The sequence below is a fragment of the Labrus bergylta genome, chromosome 15 (genome assembly GCF_963930695.1).
Source record: "Labrus bergylta chromosome 15, fLabBer1.1, whole genome shotgun sequence".
Taxonomy (NCBI): Eukaryota; Metazoa; Chordata; class Actinopteri; order Labriformes; family Labridae; genus Labrus; species Labrus bergylta.
This window is the reverse complement of record NC_089209.1, coordinates 3,288,709-3,310,437: the sequence shown is the minus strand read 5'-3', so window position 1 is coordinate 3,310,437 and position 21,729 is coordinate 3,288,709. Positions and strand designations below refer to the sequence as shown.

Sequence of the window (21,729 nt, the reverse complement as noted above, 5' to 3'; positions counted from 1 at the left end):
TTCTCCTGTTAGAATGAAAGGACTAGAAAAAGCTTTTGTCTAATCTGTATTTTTCATTTTAAATCTTATATTTTAGTTTGACTTTTTATTTTTCAGATGTTTCTTAATGCATTCATAACTAAAATAATCATCGTGATCACATTTTATATAATCCTCCTGTGCTGCAAACTGCACAATACTGCATTCATTTCCGGCCTGAACCTATAGCTGAGCGCAAAGAGAGAGACAGGCAGTCAGACAGACAGTCAGACAGACAGGTCGCTCCAGAGGTGACCGGGGAATCCTGCTCCCTCTGCGCCGGCAGACAGAGCCTCCTCCTCGGCCACTGCTCCTCCTCCCTCCCCTCCCCTCGCTCTGCCCTGGCTGCGCGCTGGGGGATCCGACGACGTCACAAGCGCAGACACACACATATAGACACACATAGAGGCAGACACACACATACACACGCCCTCTCTCTCTCTCTCTCTCTCTCTCTCTCACTCACTCTCTCTCTCCCTCTCCTCTGTGCTGCTATTCTGGGAAGCGGCGTTTTGGAATAACCCCCCGTGTGCGGAGTGTGTGTGCGTGTGTGTATGTGTCTCCTGATTTCACCCTGACACACGCACACATACACACTCACAACACAGTCGGACGCACACACACATTTTGCTGTCCTGTCTGTCTTGACTGCAGTATAGTGGAGCAGCTCCGGCAAAGCAGAAACCCGGTCGGAAAGGATTCCTTCCATTTTTACGCGCAACTTTTCCTCCGCGACGGTTTCCACCACCACGTCTCGACTTGTTGTGGATTTCTAACAAACCCGCCTTCCTGCGCTGCTTCTAACGGACACTCAGCGGAGGTGTCAAAGCCCCGCTCGGAGTCGGATCCTCCTGTCACAGGGGGGTGGGGGGGGTTTGCTTGTTGTCATTCTCGCACGGAGTCGGAGACGCGCAGCCGGAGAGCGCAGCAGACACACAAGGTAAGAGCAGAAAACGAAACCTTTACCGGACCATATTCTCACACACATCTCAGTGACAGCGGGCTTTCTTTTTCTTGCCTCTCTCCTCCCTGGCTGACATTGTGGGGCTGTTTTTCCGCTTGCACTTGATCTTTTTTGTTTAGCTTATAAGGGCAAGGCTATGCAGGGGGAATACCCCGGGCAACGCATTGCATTGCATGCAGATTACCCCTGTTGCGTAATATCCTGAGGAATTTGCTGTTAGCCCTGCTCGGCCAGGCTGGCTGCAAGGCCGGGTGGAGGGGGGGGGGGGGGGGGGGGAGAGAGAGAGAGAGATAGGATACACAGAGGGAGAAAGGAGAGACTGCTGGTGATATGAAGCTGTGAAAGTGCAAGATCTGAGAGGTGCGATGGGGACATTTTTTGGCATCTAGAAGGTCGATTATCTTCTGCATTAATTCGCTTTCAGCCAAACAAGTTCCCCCATGTTTCGCGAAAAACAAAAGACATGTCACTCCTGTAATCTTTGCACAACGCGCTTGTTGGGGTTGTTCAAAAAGTGAGTTTTTAAAGCTGTGACCTTAGCGCTTGGAGTATTTCCGCGTTGCCGCAACAGTGGTGACATTCCCCGAGACATTTCAAAATGTTTGTCCGGAGAGAGACGACATTTAAACACCTCGATGAAGGCAGGAGTTTAACTTAGAGAGAGGACTTTATCTCATATGCATCTTTTTCTTTGCTCCTGTTTGTGTGTCTGTGTATGAGAGAGAGAGAGAGAGAGAGAGAGAGAGAGAGAGAGAGAGAGAGAGTGAGAGAAATGGTGGGTGGTGCGCTGGCTGGTTCCGGGAATGTTCCATGACGTGTTGCCGTCTAGAGAGGGGCCCCAGCCGGGGGGGACTCCGACACACAGCCTGGGCCCTGCTCTCTCTTCTCTCTCTCTCTCTCTCTCTCTCTCTCTCTCTCTGCTGTTGCTCTTGTGCTGGAAAATATTTCAGTCTTTCTTTTGCAGAGAGGAGATTTTAAAGCCTCATCATATAAGCACGCCGTCATAATCCTGTGATCCGCTGTTCATTCCTGCTGCAGAGAAGCTCTCCCTCTCTCTCTCTCTCTCCTCTCTCTCTCTCTCTCTCCTCTCTCTCTCTCTCTATTGCCCTGCTGCCTCCACTCCTCCACAGTGAGGTCAAAGGTCAAAAATCAGGGTCAAACACTACTGTATATGTTTGAGGACACACCGCCGGGCAGTGTGTTGAGGGGTTTTGGCCCTGCATGTGTGACAGCGTGCCGCCCGGCTGCTGCCAACACCACTCTGTGTGCTTTGCTCTTTGATGTTTTTAACATGTCACAGGAAGCTCAAATAAAGTTCAGCTATAAAGCGAGCAGGCACGCAGTAAATAAACAAATCCATCAAGATATTTATTAGAGACGATGACACGGAAAACAAGCGTCAAATCAAATGCTTTATTTTTTTGGGCACATTTCCACATCCTGTCGTCGTTTGAAGGTGAAAGCAGCTAATTTTAAACTCAGATTGACACTTTAAAGGAGGTATTTTTAGAAACGCGATGTGTGTGTGCTGCAAAAACAATTATAGGTAATGGAAGCTGCAGGAGGCAGGAAGTAAAGGTTGACAAATGTCTGGATAGCTTTTTGGATAAACGCTTCTGTATTTTAATGATCCACAGTGTCGTAAAGTAAAGTGAGGGCAGCTGTGGTCAGGTTTCACAGGTCAGGATACTGGAAGACGTTTCTTAAATCCTTTCGGTGTCTCATAAAGATGCAAAAGTTGCATTTATGTCTCGTTTAATTGCACAAATACATCGGTAACCCGTTTGGTACAGACACGCTGCTCATGTGTTTGTGCAGTTTAGACAGTGTGAGGGAGTTTTTCTTGCATTTTTGGAGACTAAAAAGAAGACATGTTTAACTTTAAGGTGTCTAGTTTTGTTCATGTTTTAATAAAACAGGCATGGATTTTTTTAAGGAAACAAACGCATCAGAACGGACCACCGAATTTTAACGGTTAGCGTAAGTTAGCTAACAAGGAGAAACATCTTTAACATCTGTGCAGCAATTCTCAGTTCTCTCATGTGGACTTAAATATGAAGGAAAATAAACTTTTCTGAAGTCTGCCAGCTCTACGCTCGCTTAGGGCCTCAACACAGGCCGCTACTTCAGGACTGGGATCACAGTAGCAGGGCTCGCCCGGGACGACAGGCTCTGCAGCCAGCAACACACTGGCTTCATTTGGGGGGGAGGACCTTGGTTTTTCTGTCCGGTAGAAGTCGGTGTTCTCAGACCGCATCAGATGGTCATCGTTGGTGACTCACTGTCGGGCTCTGCATGCTAAGAGGGGACCACCTAACCACTGCAGTGCGAGAATGCTAACATTAGCTACAGAGTAACCCAAGCAGACCCGAATATTAAACACTTTTTCCGGCCACATCTCATCCTTTGTAGTCGGTCATACGGTTAAGGAGTACAAATTGATTGTATTTTGGAGTGACGGCTTTCTTAACAATGTCGCTCCATTTGAGACAAAATACTAGAAAACAAATGCAGCAAGTCCCCGATAGCTTACCAGAAGTAATAATGATTCATTTCAAGACAAAGTAAGAAGAAGAGTGTGTACTGCAGAGGGGGTGTCAATCACAAACGAGGCCTGAGCGTCATGTGCATCTCATATGTGACAATCAGAGAGATCATGAAAGGAGAACAAATGATGTCTTGAAGTATTTCAGTCCTGTTATATTTGAATTGGCTTTAAGTTCTTCTCTTGATGGATTGAAGCATTTTGTTTTTGTGAAATGTTCCGCTGTTGAATCTCTCGTCCGAGCTGCAAGAGAACAGCAGCAAACAGAAACTTCTCCTGCATGTGTTTGAGGTGTCAGTGGGGTTATAATCCTGCAGCTGAAGCGATCATTAAAGTGTGTATTCTGTTGTCAGCACACACACACACACACACTGTGCACGGCTGTGTGTGTGTGTGTGTGTGTGTGTGTGTGTGTGTGTGTGTGTGTGTGTGTGCACGAGGAAAAGACCAGCCTACGTACCATCTGTCCCACCGCTACCTCAGATGGCGATCAGGGTGTAGTGTGTGTAGGAGCGAGCGTCCAGGCAGACACACATGCACGCTCACACACACACACACACACACACACACACACACACACACACACACACACACACACACAGTTAGCAGGCTGGACAGGCGTATGGAGAGCGTGCATGAGGTGTGACTTGATTTTCTGCGCTAAACATTCAATTAATTTATTACTCAGGCCTTGTGGGAACTCTGTGTGTGCATGTGTGTGTGTGTGTGTGTGTGTGTGTGTGTGTGTGTGTGTGTGTGTGTGTGTGTGTGTGCAGATATATGACACACTAAAAACTGGGCGGCAGCAGGGCTGAAACAATTACTGCAGTTATGTAACGATCCCTGATTCCTCACAGAGTTGTGTCATCATGAGGAGTAATCACTGCTGCACCAGAGCTGACCTGCAGTCATGTGTGATGAAGACAAAAAAAACTAAAAGAACTACAGGCCTTACTGGGAATGCGTTTTACTCCCAGTGCAGTTGATGATCATTCACGACATTTACATGACCAGGTTTTCATTTTGAACTCCATTTTTTAAAACGTAAATGATCTCCATCTAGACTCATGCTGTCCCAAAGTTTTTCAAAACTGACCACTGCCTCCCAAATGTGGGAGTCATTTTTCAACATATAGACCAGTGGTTCTCAACAGGTCCCACCACCAACTCCTTAACGATAAATCGCGACCCAAATTTTGGAATATTTTTCAACGAGTTAGAGATTTATTATATTTTTTAAAAAAGTGGATGTTTGGTCCATGACGGTCCAAAACATACAGAATAAAACGAGCATGTTTTAAAAAGCTTTCCAGACACTTTTTGGCAGAGCTTTTTGTTTCTGTGCACACATTCACGACCCACTGAAAACGCCTCCAAGACCCACTTTTGGGTCTCGACCCACCAGTTGAGAACCGCTGGTCTAGAACACGTTCCTGTACAGCACAGGAAACGGTGATCGGACTTCAGCTCGTATATTTATTTTCTCGTCTTCTGACTACTCAAAGCGTTTTTACACCGCAGGTCACACCTACACATTCACAGACTGATGGTAGAGGCTGCACTAGAAACTTGGGGTTAAGTGTCTTGCCCGAGGACACATCATACATGTGGCTGCAGGAGCGTGTAGTCAGGAGTTTCCTGCTATTTTTGGTAATTTGAAGAAGAAATCATCTGATATTTGGTGCCTTGGACATCGATTTTTGTTGTTGCCATGGCACCGAAACATAAATGGATATAGTTTGATTGTTACTAGTCTCATATCTAAGTTTCACACTCTGATATCGGGACAGCTCGGAGGTACTGAAGGAGCTGGTTTTTATTTCCTGGTTGTAATATCGCAGCCTTCTCCCCTCTCTCTCTCTCTCTCTCTCTCTCTCTCTCTCTCTCTCTCTCTCTCTCTCTCTCTCTCTCTCTCTCTCTCTCTCTCTCTGTCGTTTTAACACCTCAGACACCTCAGAGTGGATTATTTTCTATCGAGCAGGCGACCTCTCACATGAAGCACCTGCAGCTCAGTGACACACGGCGTTACAGTTAGTCTCCTGTGTGAGCCGACTGAGCGATGACCTCACCGATTTAAAAAAAACCTTCACCCTGAACCTCATCCACACTTCATCTCTCACATCGCATTCAATGTCAGTCTCACCTGAGATCACCTGAGAGCTGTGCAGGAACCTGAGAGCGCCGCGGAGGCCGGACTCCTGACGGAGACAGGCTGAATTATTAAGACACACACACACACACACACACACACACACACACACACACACACACACACACACACATACACACGGAGCTAATGAGCTGGTTGACTGGATTGTGGCTCTGCAGATCGGTTTGAATAAACACCTGGAGGAGAAGGAGGAGAAGAAGAAGAGGGAAGTTAGAGAACAAGTGAGAGGAGAAGGTAACAAGAGGAAGGAAATGACATGCGGGATGAAGGAATGGAAGGAGGAGAGAGAGGAGACAGGAAGCATTAAAGGAAGAGAAGAGTGGTAGAGGATGAAGAGGAGGACACAGAGTGAGGAAAGGAAGTAAGGAAAGAAAGAAAAGAGGAAACAGGTCGGGGAAGAGAAAGAGGGGGTCGAGAACATTTGAGGAAAGGAGGAAAGAATATGACGAGCTAGGAGAAAGGAGGGGAGAAGAAACGAGAAGAAAAGATGTGCAGCACACTCCTTTGAGACACTTACTAGAAAACTGTTTGTGATTGTGTGTGTGTGTGTGTGTGTGTGTGTGTGTGTGTGTGTGTGTGTGTGTGTGTGTGTTTGGCTGTTTCAGTGGAGAGGAAGATAATTGAGAGACCGAGGGATAAGAGAGAGGAGGAGAGAGAAAGACCTTTACCCAAACTGGCCTACTTTCTTAACAGCTTCTAATTATTCTCACTTCATGAATTTATGCATCACACGGTCGAGCTAAATCAGTGTTTTGTAATCAGAAAAGCCCCGACTGACACAACTCGACGTTCAGCTTCTTCTTCCTGAGTAATGCCTGTGAGCGGATCATAAACCCTGTGTGAAGTAAGTCACACGCAGATGAGTTTTTGATGTGTACATGTCGATATTTTGTGTACGATTAGGGGAGGGGTCTACTGAGAGAAGTAAGCGATGCTTCACTGCTTTTAAAGATTTAAACAATAGACCATTTTCCCACGGTGGCCATGTTTCAGTGACATCACGTTCAGGGTGGGAAGCCTCACTGTTACTCTCCAGGTTTAAGTCGTGTTAGACTCTCAAATCTGAGCAGCTGTTGTCACTTTAAAGCTCCTCGATTGATGAGGAAATACGCAGACGATGAGATGATGGACACTGACAATCTGGAGACACAGCACACCTTTTTAACTCGCACAGTGAGAGCAGAGCCACCAGCAAACTACACGACTTCAGGACCCTTTGTTTCCTGATTGAACAAAAAGTGACCATGACAACAGCAGGCCAAAACTGAGACACAAAACATTTTCATTACTTAATTTAACTGTAGAAATGATGAGCAACCAACCAACTGCCTGTTGAAAATCTGAAAGTACAGACATATTAGGGCTTGAGCACCGACCTCAGAGCGAGAGATTGAAATGCAAGGAATATTATTATTATGACGGCGTTTTTTGGGGCCTGAATGTGCGTGAAAAGTCTTGAAAATTGGACATGAATCTCTTAACTTGAATGAAGAATTGTTGATCAAAATATTTTTAGTTGTTGTTTTAGTTTAGTTGATTTAAGCCTGACACACCGAGGAGATCGTTGACTGGCAGTGAGCGATCGTCGTCCTAGTTTCTGTGGTGTGTCCGGCTCTGTCCCTACTTGTCGGCCTTTTTTTGGCCGATTCGACATGTTGAATCAGCGTCGGTGAGAGGGATCTCTCTGATTGGCTTTTTGGAGGTTTCATTTCTCTCCAGCTCTCCTCTCAGGTTCAGTAAAGCCTCTTGAGCATGTCGCTGTAGTCTCCATGCTTTCACCCATTAGTGCGGTTTCTCCTTATTTGTCTCCTCCTCCTCTTCTTTTCTTTTTCCACTAAAAGACCAAGAAGCTGACAACGCCAGCGCCATCTTCAACTTTTTATCAGACATTATTCTCCAGAGTTGTGAGCGACAGCGGTGTGAAAATGGTCTTCTCATATCATAACAACGGACTACTGCCCCCTGCTGGCGTGGAGAGTTATTTCCTGTCATGTGGTGGTTGGCAGTCGGCTGTAGTCTTTGTGGTGTGTTCAAGTGCAACTTTTTAGCCAAGATGTGAGGCGACGCCTTCATCACCACTAGTTCTTTGCCGTCTGCTCGGTGAGTCAGGGCCTTTAGATCCAAAAGTTGTATTGCCTACAATAAGAGATATGAAGTCTTGCATGTTGGTTTTGACACCTACTGGGTTCAGATTTAATAAAAGTCTGTCCCTGAGTCTGATCTTATATTTCATCACTCTGTTTGATTCTTGTTTTTGTTTTTTAGCTCAGGTACAGATACCACCACATAATTCCCTGACGCTCCGGTGAAATGTGATTAAAAAGAAGGTTTCAGCGTACTCAACCAAAAAAACAAAGCTTTTCATATCAGACTCTCTGGATCTAAGGCCGCTCTTTTGCAGCAACTTTTTACAGTCATACCGCGAGGAATCTGCACGTACACACACGCATACTGAAACCACGATAGGATGCATCACAACGGCAAGAAATTCTCCTTCTGAGTAATGACTGTAGTCTGAAACTTTCTCTGGCTTTCTGTGGGAAATCCTTACTTCTGTTCTTACAGTCACTCACTCCCTCGATCTACATGTGGAACTTTTTCTAAGAGGGAAATTGAAGTGCACCAAAGTCTGGTTTTTACCAACTCACTTAATAAACCTTCCTCTGTGATGGTATGGGGGCTGCATTAGTGCACATGTCATGAGGTAACATGCTCATTGTTAAAGCTCCATTAAAGGCAGGGTTGGTCATTTCCTCCAGATCCAGTTTTTTTCAGATTTTGGTTGAAATTCTCTTTAGATCCTGACAGAAATTAATAACTCATGTTCTCTGAAACAGGAATGAGGAAAGTCCGTCATCTGTATCAGTTGTAATCCTGAAAAAACTTCAACCAATGCCACGAGGTACTAATCTGATGAACCAATCAGTGAGGGGGCGTGGCTTTAGAGGGAGCACAGAGGGAAAGGGGTGCAGACGGAGCACTGAGGGAATGCTACTTTCAAAATCATGCTAGATTTTGAAAGTCACCAACCCTGCCTTTGAAGCTGAACCATTTATACAGATATTTGTGAATACTCTAACAGAGAGAACGGACTAGACGTGCTCTTTTGTAAAGTGTCTTGAGATAATATTTCTTATTTATTTGCGCTTTACAAATTAAGATTGATTTTGGAGCGACATATTCCGCGACATAGACAACTTCTGTTTCAGGAGAGTCTTCGTTTATTCCAGCAGGTTAATGCCCGACCACATTCTGCACGCTTATCAGCAGCATGGCTCCATAGAACCAGGTGATAAAACCTACCGGCCTGCGGTCCACACTTTTACTTTTCTCGCATTTGAAAAGTAAAATACGACAAAGATCCGTCAAACAGCGAAAAAAAACAACATTAAGCAAGAATGGTACTTTCAGATTAACTTTCAAAATGACAGGAACTTTTTCTCCTCACTTCCCCAAAACACTCACACGTTGTTTTTTAAAAGAAGAGGTGATGCAACAGAGCGGTGAACATGTGAACGTCACAACTGTTTAACAACTGATGCTGGGAATTCAAAAGTTGTATAATCTTAAAATTATAACGATTTTTACACAATGTCCCCCAAAGCAATAACAAAGAGATGACGTTGAGGCTGGCGGGGAATCGTGGGAGTGATTCTGCTCAAACCTCCACCTCCGATTAAAACGAACTCTGTGTTGACCGTAGTCACGACGACCGGGCGAAACCGACCTGAGGAAGAGGATATGTTTACAGACGAGCTGATGTATCCGAGTGTAATTTGAAAAAAAGAACAGCAGCTTTTTAGCAGCACCTCACGCTTCCTTCGGTCTTTGACGTAACATCCTGTGTTTCCACGACAACGATAAACATGTCATGGTGGCCACCACGACAAGACACGTCCCGTTACATCTATGAAATTACAGATTTCTCTGGCTTTGATAACCGTTGGACATTTTTGAGGTAATTAAAGTACTCGACAAAAAAAGATATACTAAACATTCAATCTAACTGCTACATCTTGTACCTTTAATTATGAGAAGCACCTGAATGGGTGGCATTAACACCAGGGAGAACTGAAGGTTAATAAAGATGTTTTTTTGAATGTTACTACCCACTTCATGCTCTTCTCCTAAAGTCTGATATCATCTACCACACCGGTGTTAGCGTTAGCGTTCGCACAATGAAAGACACAGAGACGGTTAGAGCTGTAGGTTTAGGTGGAGTTATTTGCATATCCATACAAAAGATAAAAAAAAACACTTCAAACAACATCAGGGGATGAAAAGAAGTCCAATCTCAGCGGGTGCGACAGAACAGAAACCCCAGCGGGCTTTAAAAAGAAAACCCAAAAGACAAGAAGTGACAAACAGATGACAGCGGAGACGAGAAACTCTAAACAGGATGTCACTCCTTTTATTAGTCTGTCGTTGGATTCATCGACGAGTTAGGAATGTCAGCGTCTATCGCTCAGAACGCAGCAGAGACGTACGCCGGAGTGTTTCATCAAACGTCGGATTACAAACCAGAGGATCAGCGTGTCACTCCTGTTGTTTACTAAAACATCGCCGTTGATGTTAATCTAAGTAATGATACACAGATATTTATATGATGAGAGACTCTCATGGCTGTCAAACCAAAGAAGCAAGATCTGGATTTCAAATGGTTTAATGAAGTGGTTCTCAACTGGTGGGTCGGGGTCCAGTAGTGGGCCGCGGATGTGTGCATGGAAACTTGTATCAAAAAGTGTGTGAGGCGCTTTTTAAATGTGTGTGTTTTGTTCAGTTTCTTGCTTCAGTGCTGACTGAGATCCAAACTTTTTGCAGATAAATAAATCTGATTGGTTAAAAAATATCAGAAATTTGGATCGCTACAGGAAGAGCCAAAGATTTAAACATTTAGAATATATTGTGTCAGGTGGAGGCTAAGCTAAGCTAACCAGAGGCTAGCTTTATCATTATGGTTATATTTGACATACATACACCATGTCAGCCAACAGATCAGTGATGTTAATCTTGTTTATCCTGTTAGCGTTAACACATTATTTACCAGGAGATTAAGGTCTGAAATTATCCCATTTATTATTTCTTTATTGCATTAATCGCGTGCCATTTTGTCCCTTTCTGCACACCGTAGTTTGCACCTTAAAATGTCTCATTTCACTTGACAACTGACGAGCCAAAGGTAACATCCACCTGCATTTTGGGATACATCAACGCTCAGCCATGTTGTGTGCACCCGGTCACTCTTCATACACATACTGTACATCTTTATCATGCTCTCTCTCTCTCTCTCTCTCTCTCTCTCTCTCTCTCTCTCTCTCTCTCTCTCTCTCTCTCTCTCTCTCTCAGGGGCTGTGACCAGTTTGTGGACTTGTTAAACTGGACCGGAGGACAGTTACATCAGGTAGGAGCCGTTAAACACTACTACTACTGCCTCTGCATCTCGCTGTCTTTACACCTTTACACTGAGCTGACTGCTCAACAGGATCACATGAAGTGTTGTCCACAGTGACTCTGAATGGAAGTGATGTTTGGAGAAAAAGCTTTTTAGTGTTGTTGTACTCCAAATCCGTCTTGGTCTCGAGACCACTTCTTGAAGGTCTCGGTCTCGTCTCTGAATCGAAAGCATTTTTTCTCCATCTTGTCTTTTATCCCCTGATTACGGCTGCAACCTTCGCGGTGTTACGGTCTAAATGAGTGACACGCCCCCTAAAGACAAGATGATGATTTGTCTTGGATATTTATGGTCTTGTCTCAGTCCCGGGTCTTGACTCCGTCTTGATCCCAAAATGTCTTGGTCTTGTCTCTTGGCACTCTGGTTTCCAGTATGTCTTGTCTGGGTCTCGGAGCACTCTGGCCTCGGGTATGTCTTGGTCTCTGCTATTGTGGTCTTAACAACAACACTATGTCTAACTATGTTAATATGTGGAGTTTGTAAAAGTATAAAAATAAAAGAAAGATCAAGTGGGAGGAAAAAGGTCATAATCTCGCCCTGACAGAAGAGATGAAACGTTTTCAAAAAAAATTCTATATTAAAATGAAGAAAAAGTCGGTGGAATAAATGTGTTTAAACCAGAAGACAGATTGTCTTTAAAAAAATAGAAGGAGAACATTGTGATCAGAAAGTATCAGTGTGGATGAAACTGGCTGGTCCTTTGTTATGAGAGAGAGAGAGAGAGAGAGAGAGAGAGAGAGAGGAGAGAGAGAGAGAGAGAGAGAGAGAGAGAGAGAGGGGAGAGAGAGAGAGACAGAGAGAGAGAGGGAGAGAGAGAGGAGAGAGAGAGAGGGGAGAGAGAGAGGGGAGAGAGAGGGAGAGAGAGAGAGGAGAGATGAGGGGGAGAGGAGAGAGAGAGAGAGAGAGAGGAGAGAGGAGAGACAGAGAGAGAGAGGGAGAGAGAGAGAGGAGAGAGAGAGGGAGAGAGAGAGAGAGAGAAGAGAGGAGAGAGAGAGAGAGAGAGAAGAGAGAGAGAGAGAGAGGGGAGAGAGAGAGAGAGGCTCCCAACAGAGGAACAGAAGCTAAGACAGCGAGCAAGTCGAGCCGTATTCACTTAACCCAGAATTACTCTCGCTTGTGTTTCCTTGTGGCTTGTTGCCGGGGCAACCGTCCAGCTTCGTTACCGGAGGTGTGACCTCGGCTGAGAGTGTAAATGAAAAAAAAAAACACAGACACCACTCAGTGCCATGATGTCAAGTTTCTGTATAATTGTCGCTCCGACCTGAAGAAGGATCTTATTCTGTGTTCACACTTTGATTACAACGGCGAGGAGAGACACAGGCACGGCCTTCTGTGGATTCTTTTTCAGACACACAGCGTCGTGTTGATTTCTCTGTCAGGACAGTTTGTGTTGCGATGCCAGGTGTAGTAAAACAGAGGTGACGGGAGGCACAACGTGAGGATTTGTAGGCAGGGCTGCATGATCTATTTGTAGTTCATCGCTATGGCAATGTGAGCATTTATCACACACATCACAACAGTCTGAATTCATCACATGTTCATGTTTACAGCCTGGTTCAAAAAACCAAATAGGTGTGATTAGCACATGTCTCGATGGACACACACTGTAAGGGGGGTGAATGTTTTGATGACTCATCAGTTTTGATTTGATGAAGGATAAGAGTTATTCACAATAAGGCATGTAGCTGACCTGATTGACAGGTGGGTGCGGTGTAACGGTTCATCAGGAGGTTTAAAACCCGCCTCAGCTCCAGCTCTCAGCCTGTCGTTAGGTTGACTGAAAGTTAGACTGAGACAGCATTTCCAGCATGGAGACCGCCATCGATGGGACTCCAGCGCCCCCTGCAGGAACAGACGGGTGACGACACTCAGACTTCAAACATTCATATTTACAGGCTTTGGCTCGTACGCTCCATTGGCAACAAGTCTTGTGTTTGTTTTCTCTCTATTTGGACTTTTTTTAAACTCCATCACCCTGTCATCTAAAGACCAAACAGAATAAGAGATTCATGAAAATCAGCCATGATAATGTGAAAATATGAATAAATAAAATAAGATCATTGTCGAGCTTTCATCCGGTCCTCCTTTGTTTAAAACGAGAATGAAAGAGGCCGACGTCATTCTGTTCTCACATCATCCAAAATATGTTGTTTCACGTTTTCATCCTGATGACACGATGCACAAAATGTGCGTCAGTTTTTTCGACCATGACGTCGAAATGATGGCAAACGTTCCAAGAGATCATTATTTGTAGCTAACAGAGTCATCGCTCTGACGTGGTGAGAACATAAAAGGGTTTTATTTTTTGGGGGGGGGAAGTGTAGAGTTTGATAACGTGTGTGGATGCAGGGCAGATTATGAGAGCAGAGACTATAAACAGATCAGATTATTCATGAAGGAGGACTTGTGTAACACTGCTGTGCTAAAGAGACGGACACACATAAGACAGAAAGCTTTCCACTTCTGAGATGTGTGAGGCTGCGTACAGACAGAACACGCTGCCTGTGTGTGTGTGTGTGTGCGGTGTGTGTGTGTGTGTGTGTGTGTGTGTCGTGGTGTGTGTGTGTGTGTGTGTGTGTGTGTGTGCGGTGTGTGTGTGTCTTGCAGTCGTGTTACTTCCTTTTCCTGCGTAACAGTATCTTCATAACGAAGATGAGATGTGCCTCAATCTCTTCTATACATGTTTTCACCTCTGTGTGTGTATGTGTGTGTGTGTGTGTGTGTGTGTGTGTGTGTGTGTGTGTGTGTGTGTGTGTGTGTGTGTGTGTGTGTGCATGTGGTCGGGTCAGAAATAGATCATGTAAAGCTAAGATCTCAATCTGCACCTCAAGAGCACAAACATGTTTGGATTTTAACTTCACAGGGTGCCATCACACACACACACACGAGCACACACACACACACACACACACACACACACACACACACACACACACACACACACACACACACACACACACAGAAACATGCACAGGATGTGCGTCAGTGCCTGCAGACTGATACTGTATCAAGCAGGCGTGTTTGTAGCTGTTTGTCAGGACGTCAAATCCCCCGATGATGAGTAAAGTCCATCCTCTCCGTCTTCTGCCTGCTCCACTTTTCAGAAAATGTGTGCTCAAACAGGCCGTTTGGAGATTTTCCCTTCATGACATCACAAAGGGCAGTCGCCCCTCCCCCAGGTGGGTGACACTCCCACAGCTAGGTGTTTGTTCTGCCCTCTGAGTCTGCCTTCTCACCGTAAACAATAGGACATGGAGCGAGAAAGCACCCAGTACACCCAAGTCCTTCCAGAGAGGGGCGTGGTCAGACACAGCTCATTTACATATTTAAAGGTACAGACACAGAAACAGCCTGTTCTGAGCAGGGCTGAAATAGAGGGGTTTATAGACACGATCAAATACAGGATCAGAGTGGATTTAGAACAAGAAACTTCACACACATGTTTTGAGGAGCTCTGAGACTTATTTACACTGAAGAAGAGGAGGAGGATATGTGACCTTTAATATTTTTTTTCATAACCCCTGATGGTGGTGCTCATGACATGAATGTGGGAAACATGAACGGAAGTGAATTGGCCAAAGAAGAAGTTGACTGCGAGGTTAAAAGACGATGGCAACAACGGGGGAATGTCAGACAGCGATAAAAAGAAGGTCAGAGGTGAATCTGACACCAAAAGTGCAAAATAATATATTTCCCTCACCATCAGATCCTACTGGTGTCTGATGACGAGAGTGTCGTCTCGATAAAACCATCGCATGTTTCAGTCACATCAATTTCATTAAAAATATATATATATTTTAGTCGATGTTTTTGGTATAAAACTCTGGAATAAACTTTGATTTGCAGCAGGACATGCAAGTGAAAGGTAAGATTTTAGATAATTTAAAAACTCAGGAAGTTGCAAACAACCGCAGGATGAGTGAAACCAACAAACAGCGGCGTGATGAGCAGACAAAGAACAGCGGAGCAACAACAAACAGATCAAATGAACGCTGACACTCAAAACAGCAGAAACACCGACTGAATGAAGGGAAATATAAAACAGAGAAAAAAAGGCAAGGAGATAAAGATGGATGCAACAAGAAAACCTATTCACTGATTGGCTGAAACAGGCCAGGAAGTGAACTCAAACACCCTTAGACACACACACACACACACAAACACACACTCACACACATTCCCCTCCTCTCCCACACAAGAGTCTGTTAAAAATAAAGAAAGTGGAGAAAGGAAAAAAAAGGCAGTAGGTGAAGAGGAGGAAGAAGTGTATGTTCTGTTGCCATGGCGACCACGGCTTGGTACAGACGGATGCAAGCTGTGCCCTTGACGGCAGTGCTTGTACACGCACACACACACACACACACACACACACACACACACACACACACACACACACACACACACACACACACACACAGACACAGACACACACACACACACACACACACACACACACACACACACACACTGTGATGATCATGTGTGTTGACTAACAGCTGTGTCCAAATGATGCTTTGGGTGAGCATCTCCTCCTCCACTCGTCTAAATGTGTGTGTGCGTGTGCGTGTGCGTGTGCGTGTGCGTGTGCGTGTGCGTGTGTGTGTGTGTGTGTGTGTGAACCAAAAGTGAGATAACAGAGCAGCAGAATTTGAATAGCATCACGGGATATGACTGTTGCCGAGACAACAGCAGTTAGTTTGCTTCCCATTTCCTCCAGGTAGCCAGAAGTCCACTGGCCTCTTTGTGTGTGCATTCAAATCCCACGGAAATATGTGTGTGTGTGTGTGTTGGTGTGTGTAGAGAGAGAGAGAGAGAGAGAGAGAGAGAGTGAGAGTGAGTGTGTGCAGCATATAGTGCGGCTCTATAAGGACCTCTGGTTTCGCTTCCGCATCGTTCCTTTATGCAAATGATGCCTTTGTTACTTCTGCAGCCTGCACACTTCCTGTAAGTGCTCTGTGTGTGTGTGTGTGTGTGTGTGTGTGTGTGTGTGTGTGTGTGTGTGTGTGTGTGTGTGTTTGTGTGTGTGTATCTTTGAGTGTGTGAGCATGAGAATATAACCTGTACAGTTGGTTAAGTGAGTACATTGTTGTATCTGTCTTCTACTGATCTGTGCTGATGATAGTGTGTGTTTGTGCTTCAACATCCTCATGAGCAGAATGCATGTTTAACTTGTGTATGTGTGTGTGTGTGTGTGTGTGTGTGTGTGTGTGTGTGTGTGTGTGTGTGTGTGTGTATAAGGTCTGATTCTGTTTTCTATGCCCTCTGTTGTCCGTTAATTCCAGTTCAGTGGTATGAGGACACAGGCCAGATGCATGGAGGCCTGATGTTCACCATCTTTGTTTGGTGTGTGAGCAGCTAGAATAATGTTTTAATTTGCACACAAAAAATGCCATAATAACAACAAAGTGCTACAACAGATCCTAAATCTCAGGGTTCAGAGGGGCCGCAGTTTTGAGGCACGGATCGGATTAGACCAAGAGGTCAGATAAACCAGAAGTTGCCTTTTCTTTTTTAGAAAGTGCTGCAACAAATCTGAGACATTTTTAAGAATCTCATCTACAAGAGTGTCCAAGAGTGCAGACATAAAACACAGATCGACACGTCCTGAGTCACAGAGCAGGAAGTCATCAGTCAAAACATCCACAACCTGACGCATCGTCCTCCAACACCTTCAATCTACTTTTAAAAGAGAGCAGCTCACAACAGGTTCAACCCAGCTCATCAGCAGGGGCTAAACTTCACACACACAATTTGTCATTCAGTGAAGACTAAAAGTTCAAAGTTATCGAACACACATTCAGACTTTTACATGAATTGAATCTTCTCTCGTTCATAAATCTGACCTCTGTGAAACATCATTCAGGAGTTTTATTTTTTATTATTATTCACGAAGTCGGAGTGCGGTTGTGACTGCAGGATGACGAGCAGAGCCGTCACCTGAAGAACCATTCAGAGAACAAAAACGGACAGGATGTTTGTGGGAGGAGGGACGGAGTGATGAATGGATGGAGGGCAAGGTCAAGAGTGGGGGAGGAGGAGGAGGAGGGATGGTAATTAGGTGCCATCTCCTCCTCCGCCCTTTCAGCAGTCCCTCCTCGCTTGGTCATCTTTTCCTTTCCTTTCTTTCATCCCTCCTTTTCTAATCAAAGTCAATCCTTCTCTTCCTTCATTTTCAGCGTCTTTTACATTTTAATATTATCTGCAATGTCTTCTTTCAATATTTACGCCCCTGTGACGTTTGGCCTTCAGTCTGAAGGAGCGGAGGTGTAGTGGGGGGGAGGAACGCAGCGCTGTGTGTGTGTGTGTGTGTGTGTGTGTGTGTGTGTGTGTGTGTGTGCATATCTGACCATGTGTGTATGTGGAGCGCCCGCTGTGTCCTGCTTTCTCAACACCAAAATCCACAGACTGGGACACGTACCTCTCTCTTCATCCTCCCCCTTTTCTACACCTCCTTTTACAACTTCAAACGCCTCACATCCGTTTTTCAAACTGAAATGTGTCTTCTTTAAAGTTTTCTTTCCTTTTCTTTCCACTCTTTCCTTGTTTTTGTCTCCTCCTTCCTTCCATCAGCCGCACTTTTTCGTCCGTCATTATCCACTTTCAAACATGTTTTATGCCCTTTCTCTAATCTCACCCTCACATCGCTCCATCTTTGTATATAAATATATTTATCCTCCACATCCTCTCTTCTGTCTTTTATTTTCAACATCCCTCCTTTTATCTTTAAAATTCCTGTATTGTTCATTTTTCTACCTCCCTCCCTCCCTCCATATTTCCTGCCTTTTCACTCAGCCATCCCTCCGTCGTCTTTCTCTCCCCCTTTATTTCCCTTCTCCACTCCCTCGCTCCATCGTCGCCCCCCCCCCCCCCCCTTCCTCTTCACCTCTCTCCCCCCCTGAGTGTCATTTCCCCCTGCCTGCCTTCATCTTTTCATCACTCCTCCCTCCATCCCTCTGCTATCTCCCCTGCCAGGGAGGAACAGGTGGCTCGCCTCTGCCGTGCCGCTCGGTGGCTTCCTGCCTGAAACACAGCTAGAGAGAGAGCGAGCGAGCGAGAGAGAGAGAGAGAGAGAGAGAGAGAGAGAGAGAGAGAGAGAGAGCCCGTGTCAGTGCTCCGGTGCTCCAGCTTGTACAATGTGATGGAGGGAAGGAGGAGGAGTAGGAGGAAGTGGAAGAGGAGGAGTAGGAGGAGATGTCGGACTGAGGGCTGTGATTTTCTGCACTGAGGGAGAGAAAGAGGGCAGCAGGTGCTTCAGTTTGAAGCACTCGTTCAGACGCACACATGCATTTAAACCACAAGAGCTAGCCCTGACCAGCATGACATCACTTCCTGTCCTCAACACACTGACGAGCATGTGATGTGTGTGTCTAACCTCCAAACCGCACAAACCATGGACGTAGTCTCAGTGACATGACGAGGCGGGCCTTAAGCCTCCTCACAAAGAGCCTCTGCACCTTTAAGAAAAAGCTAAAGAAAAAGGCAACGACTCGCATTTCAAGACAACCTCAAGTGGACACTCAAGGAACTGCAGCTGTTTGCACTTCCACAACGGATGCCACTTGGTTTTGCTCTGTTGTTTTTTCTTTTACCCCGACTGATAAGTGACATTTTCTAAATCTCTTACTCTCTCTTCTGTGTCTTCTTTTCAGTTCTCTTTCCCATTGAATACTCTTCTTTTGCTCAAAGATTGCATCCTCTGTATATCTGCAAATTTCAACTTTAACTTCCCCAGATCATCACAGTGCATGCTACATTAAAAATGCAAAGATGCATTCCTCTACCTTTCCTCTTCTGCTTCCTCTATTTCTGCTAATCTCACTCTCCTGCTTCCCAAAAACTGACATATTTTTTTAAAAAACGTAGGATTGGTGTTGTTCCTCTCTATCCTGTGGGATTAGCCTGCTGCTACATTTGCTAGCCGTCTCCGGCGCTAACTCCCCATGTATGGCACTAAGACCGATTAGCCCCACGCTAGCTCACTCATACTCAGGGTATTAAAGCTTAAAAAGCTAGCGCTGTCTGCTAGCACCTTGCACCTCACGTCCGTCACACCGGGACGGGGATTAGCATTATGCTAACGACAGCTAGTGCTGAGAGCAGAGCAGCGGGCTAAGGTTTAGCTCTTCAAAGAGGGAAAAAGTAAATCTGGAAGGAAACAGAAGTGGGTTTTTTTTCCCCTCCTGCCTGTCTTGTTGAAAAGTGTTTAAATGTGGAGAAATGGATGTTGTACATAAAATACCTGGAAGAGGGAGGGAAGAAGTCCAACTAAGTTTTAGAGATTAACTTTTTATGAAGACATTAACAAACGTTAGAGGATTGTGTGGCTCTATTGTTGCATTGGCGTTACTTTGAGTTGAATACTTCATGTTTTTTACCTCACCTATAAGACAACATGCTACGCTACATGTTGCCTCTATCTTATTAACCTCTTTGAAACCTGCACAGGATCAACTTTTACATCCATCACACTGCAGCTCAAAATCACTCTGTGCATCTTAGAGATACAAGCCGTTACAGCCGTTAGGAGTTTTCTTTTTTAAATCTTTACTTTTGCCTCGCTATGACCCAGAAAAGCCATCAGGAGAAACATTGATTATTTGTATGATTGTTATTTTTAATGTCTAAAATCACCAGCTACCTGAAGAAAAAAGACTTCTTGGACATTCTTCACAGCGATTTTTTGAAGTTAATTTTTGGGCCCTTTCGCCCCGTATTGGATAGGGCAGCTGAAGAGTGTCAGGTAATGTTGGGTGGAGAGAGCGGGGGGGATGACACGCAGCAAAGGGTCAGGGTTTGCAAAGCATAAGAGCATTAATAACAAAACAGAAAAAAAAAAAACCACGACAACAACGCACCCCTCAGAACTCAAACAGAAACCCTGTCAGACTTAAACTTTCCCTCCTCTTCCTCTAACATTCCTCCCTTCCCCTCCTGTTTCCTCCTCTGATCTCTTCTTCCTTCTTCAAAGTTCTCTCTATCTGTCTCTGGATTCAATCCTCCCCTCTCTTTCATCCCCTCCTTGAACATCTCGTTCAGAGCTCCTCTATTTTCTCTACCATTCATGTCCACCGTTCTCACCTATTATTCTCCTTTTCAAGTCCCCATCTTTTTCATTTTTTCTTTAAATCGTATTTTAAGTCATTTTTCTTTCACCCCCTCTCCCCCTCTCCCCAATCCCACTCTCCTCTCCTCTCCTCTCCTCTCCTCTTCTCCTCTCCTCCTCGTTCATCCCGATGTGCCAAAAGAAACCGAAAATATTCTAAACAGATCCTCCTCTTTCTCTCGGCTGTCAGCGGAGCGATCTCTCTCTCTCTCTGCCTTTCTCGACACCTCGAGTCTTTAAAGTGACGAGGAACGAGGAGAAATTAGAAGACACTGTTTGTTTTCAAAGGAGCTGTACCTGGTGTGTGTGTGTGTTTCTGCGCTGACACGCACACACACACACACACACACACACACACACACACACACACACACACACACACACACACACACACACACACACACACACACACACACACACACAGTTTTAGTGACAGGATTTGTCTGACAACTGGGTGATGTTAGACTTCTCTGTTAACTTAAACTACATACAGTGGGAGGATCAGAGGCAGCTGTCAGCAGCGTGTGTGTGTGTGTGTGTGTGTGTGTGTGTGTGTGTGTGTGTGTGTGTGTGTGTGTGTGTCTCCTGTTAGACTTCCTCAATGTCATCAGTAAATTTCTCTCCGTCCTCCGTTTATCTAATTCCCCTGTGGATATTAAAGGCGGAGACGTTCAGCTGAGGGTCTGAATTATTAATGCAAATATATTCTGATAAGTCTGGTTAAAAAAAAAAAGTAAATACGGAGACGTTCCTTCCAAAAAAAAAACAAAAAAAAATGATCGCCGTCATGAAAGAAAAGCAACGTTATCAGGTCGTATTAAAGTTACGAGTCATCTCAAGGCATGCAAAACAAAAACATGTTTGAGTCCGGTGACAGGTAGAAATGTAAATGATCTGTTTTAAGAACCTTAAAGGAGCAGTGTGTCATTTCTGCTCTGACAAAACAATATCAGAGGACGGACTTTGATGCCTCGTGCAGCGATCACAGAGGATGTTCTTGTTTCAGCGACGTTCCCGCCATGTTTTTTTGGGGCCGTTGTGTTTGCTGTACTTTTGATCTGTTAGTTAACATGCAGCAAAGAGGAATTCTCCAATCACAAGTGGACGTACAAATATTTGTAAAATTCCCAAATCCCGTCCTCAGCGTCTTGGAGGCTACCCCAGAAAAATCACTGATTCTTTTATTGATTTGTCTAAGTTTGGCCTTTCCTTTTTTTTATACAGAAATTTTATTTTTACTCAAACTATAAATTTAAATGTTTGAAGTCTGAGTGTCGTCACCCATCTGTTCCTGCAGGGGGCGCTGGAGTCCCCTCGATGGCGGTCTCCATGCTGGAAATGCTGTCTCACTCTAACTTTCAGTCAACCTAACGACAGGCTGAGAGCTGGAGCTGAGGCGGGTTTTAAACCTCCTGACAAACCGTTACACCGCGCCCACCTGTCAATCAGGTCAGCTACACGCCTTATTGTGAATAAC

The 21,729-nt window shown here is 44.9% G+C and overlaps 1 protein-coding gene across 1 annotated transcript in view; it reads left to right on the top strand.

The window, feature by feature from the left end:
* Window positions 1-424: 424 nt before the first annotated feature.
* hivep2a (HIVEP zinc finger 2a) overlaps window positions 425-21,729 on the top strand; it is a 117,416-nt gene continuing 96,111 nt past the window's right edge. Inside the window, exons 1-2 of the mRNA XM_065963915.1 lie at window positions 425-958; window positions 11,044-11,098. The gene's annotated coding sequence lies outside the window, so the exon portion shown is untranslated. The remainder of the gene's footprint in view (window positions 959-11,043; window positions 11,099-21,729) is intronic.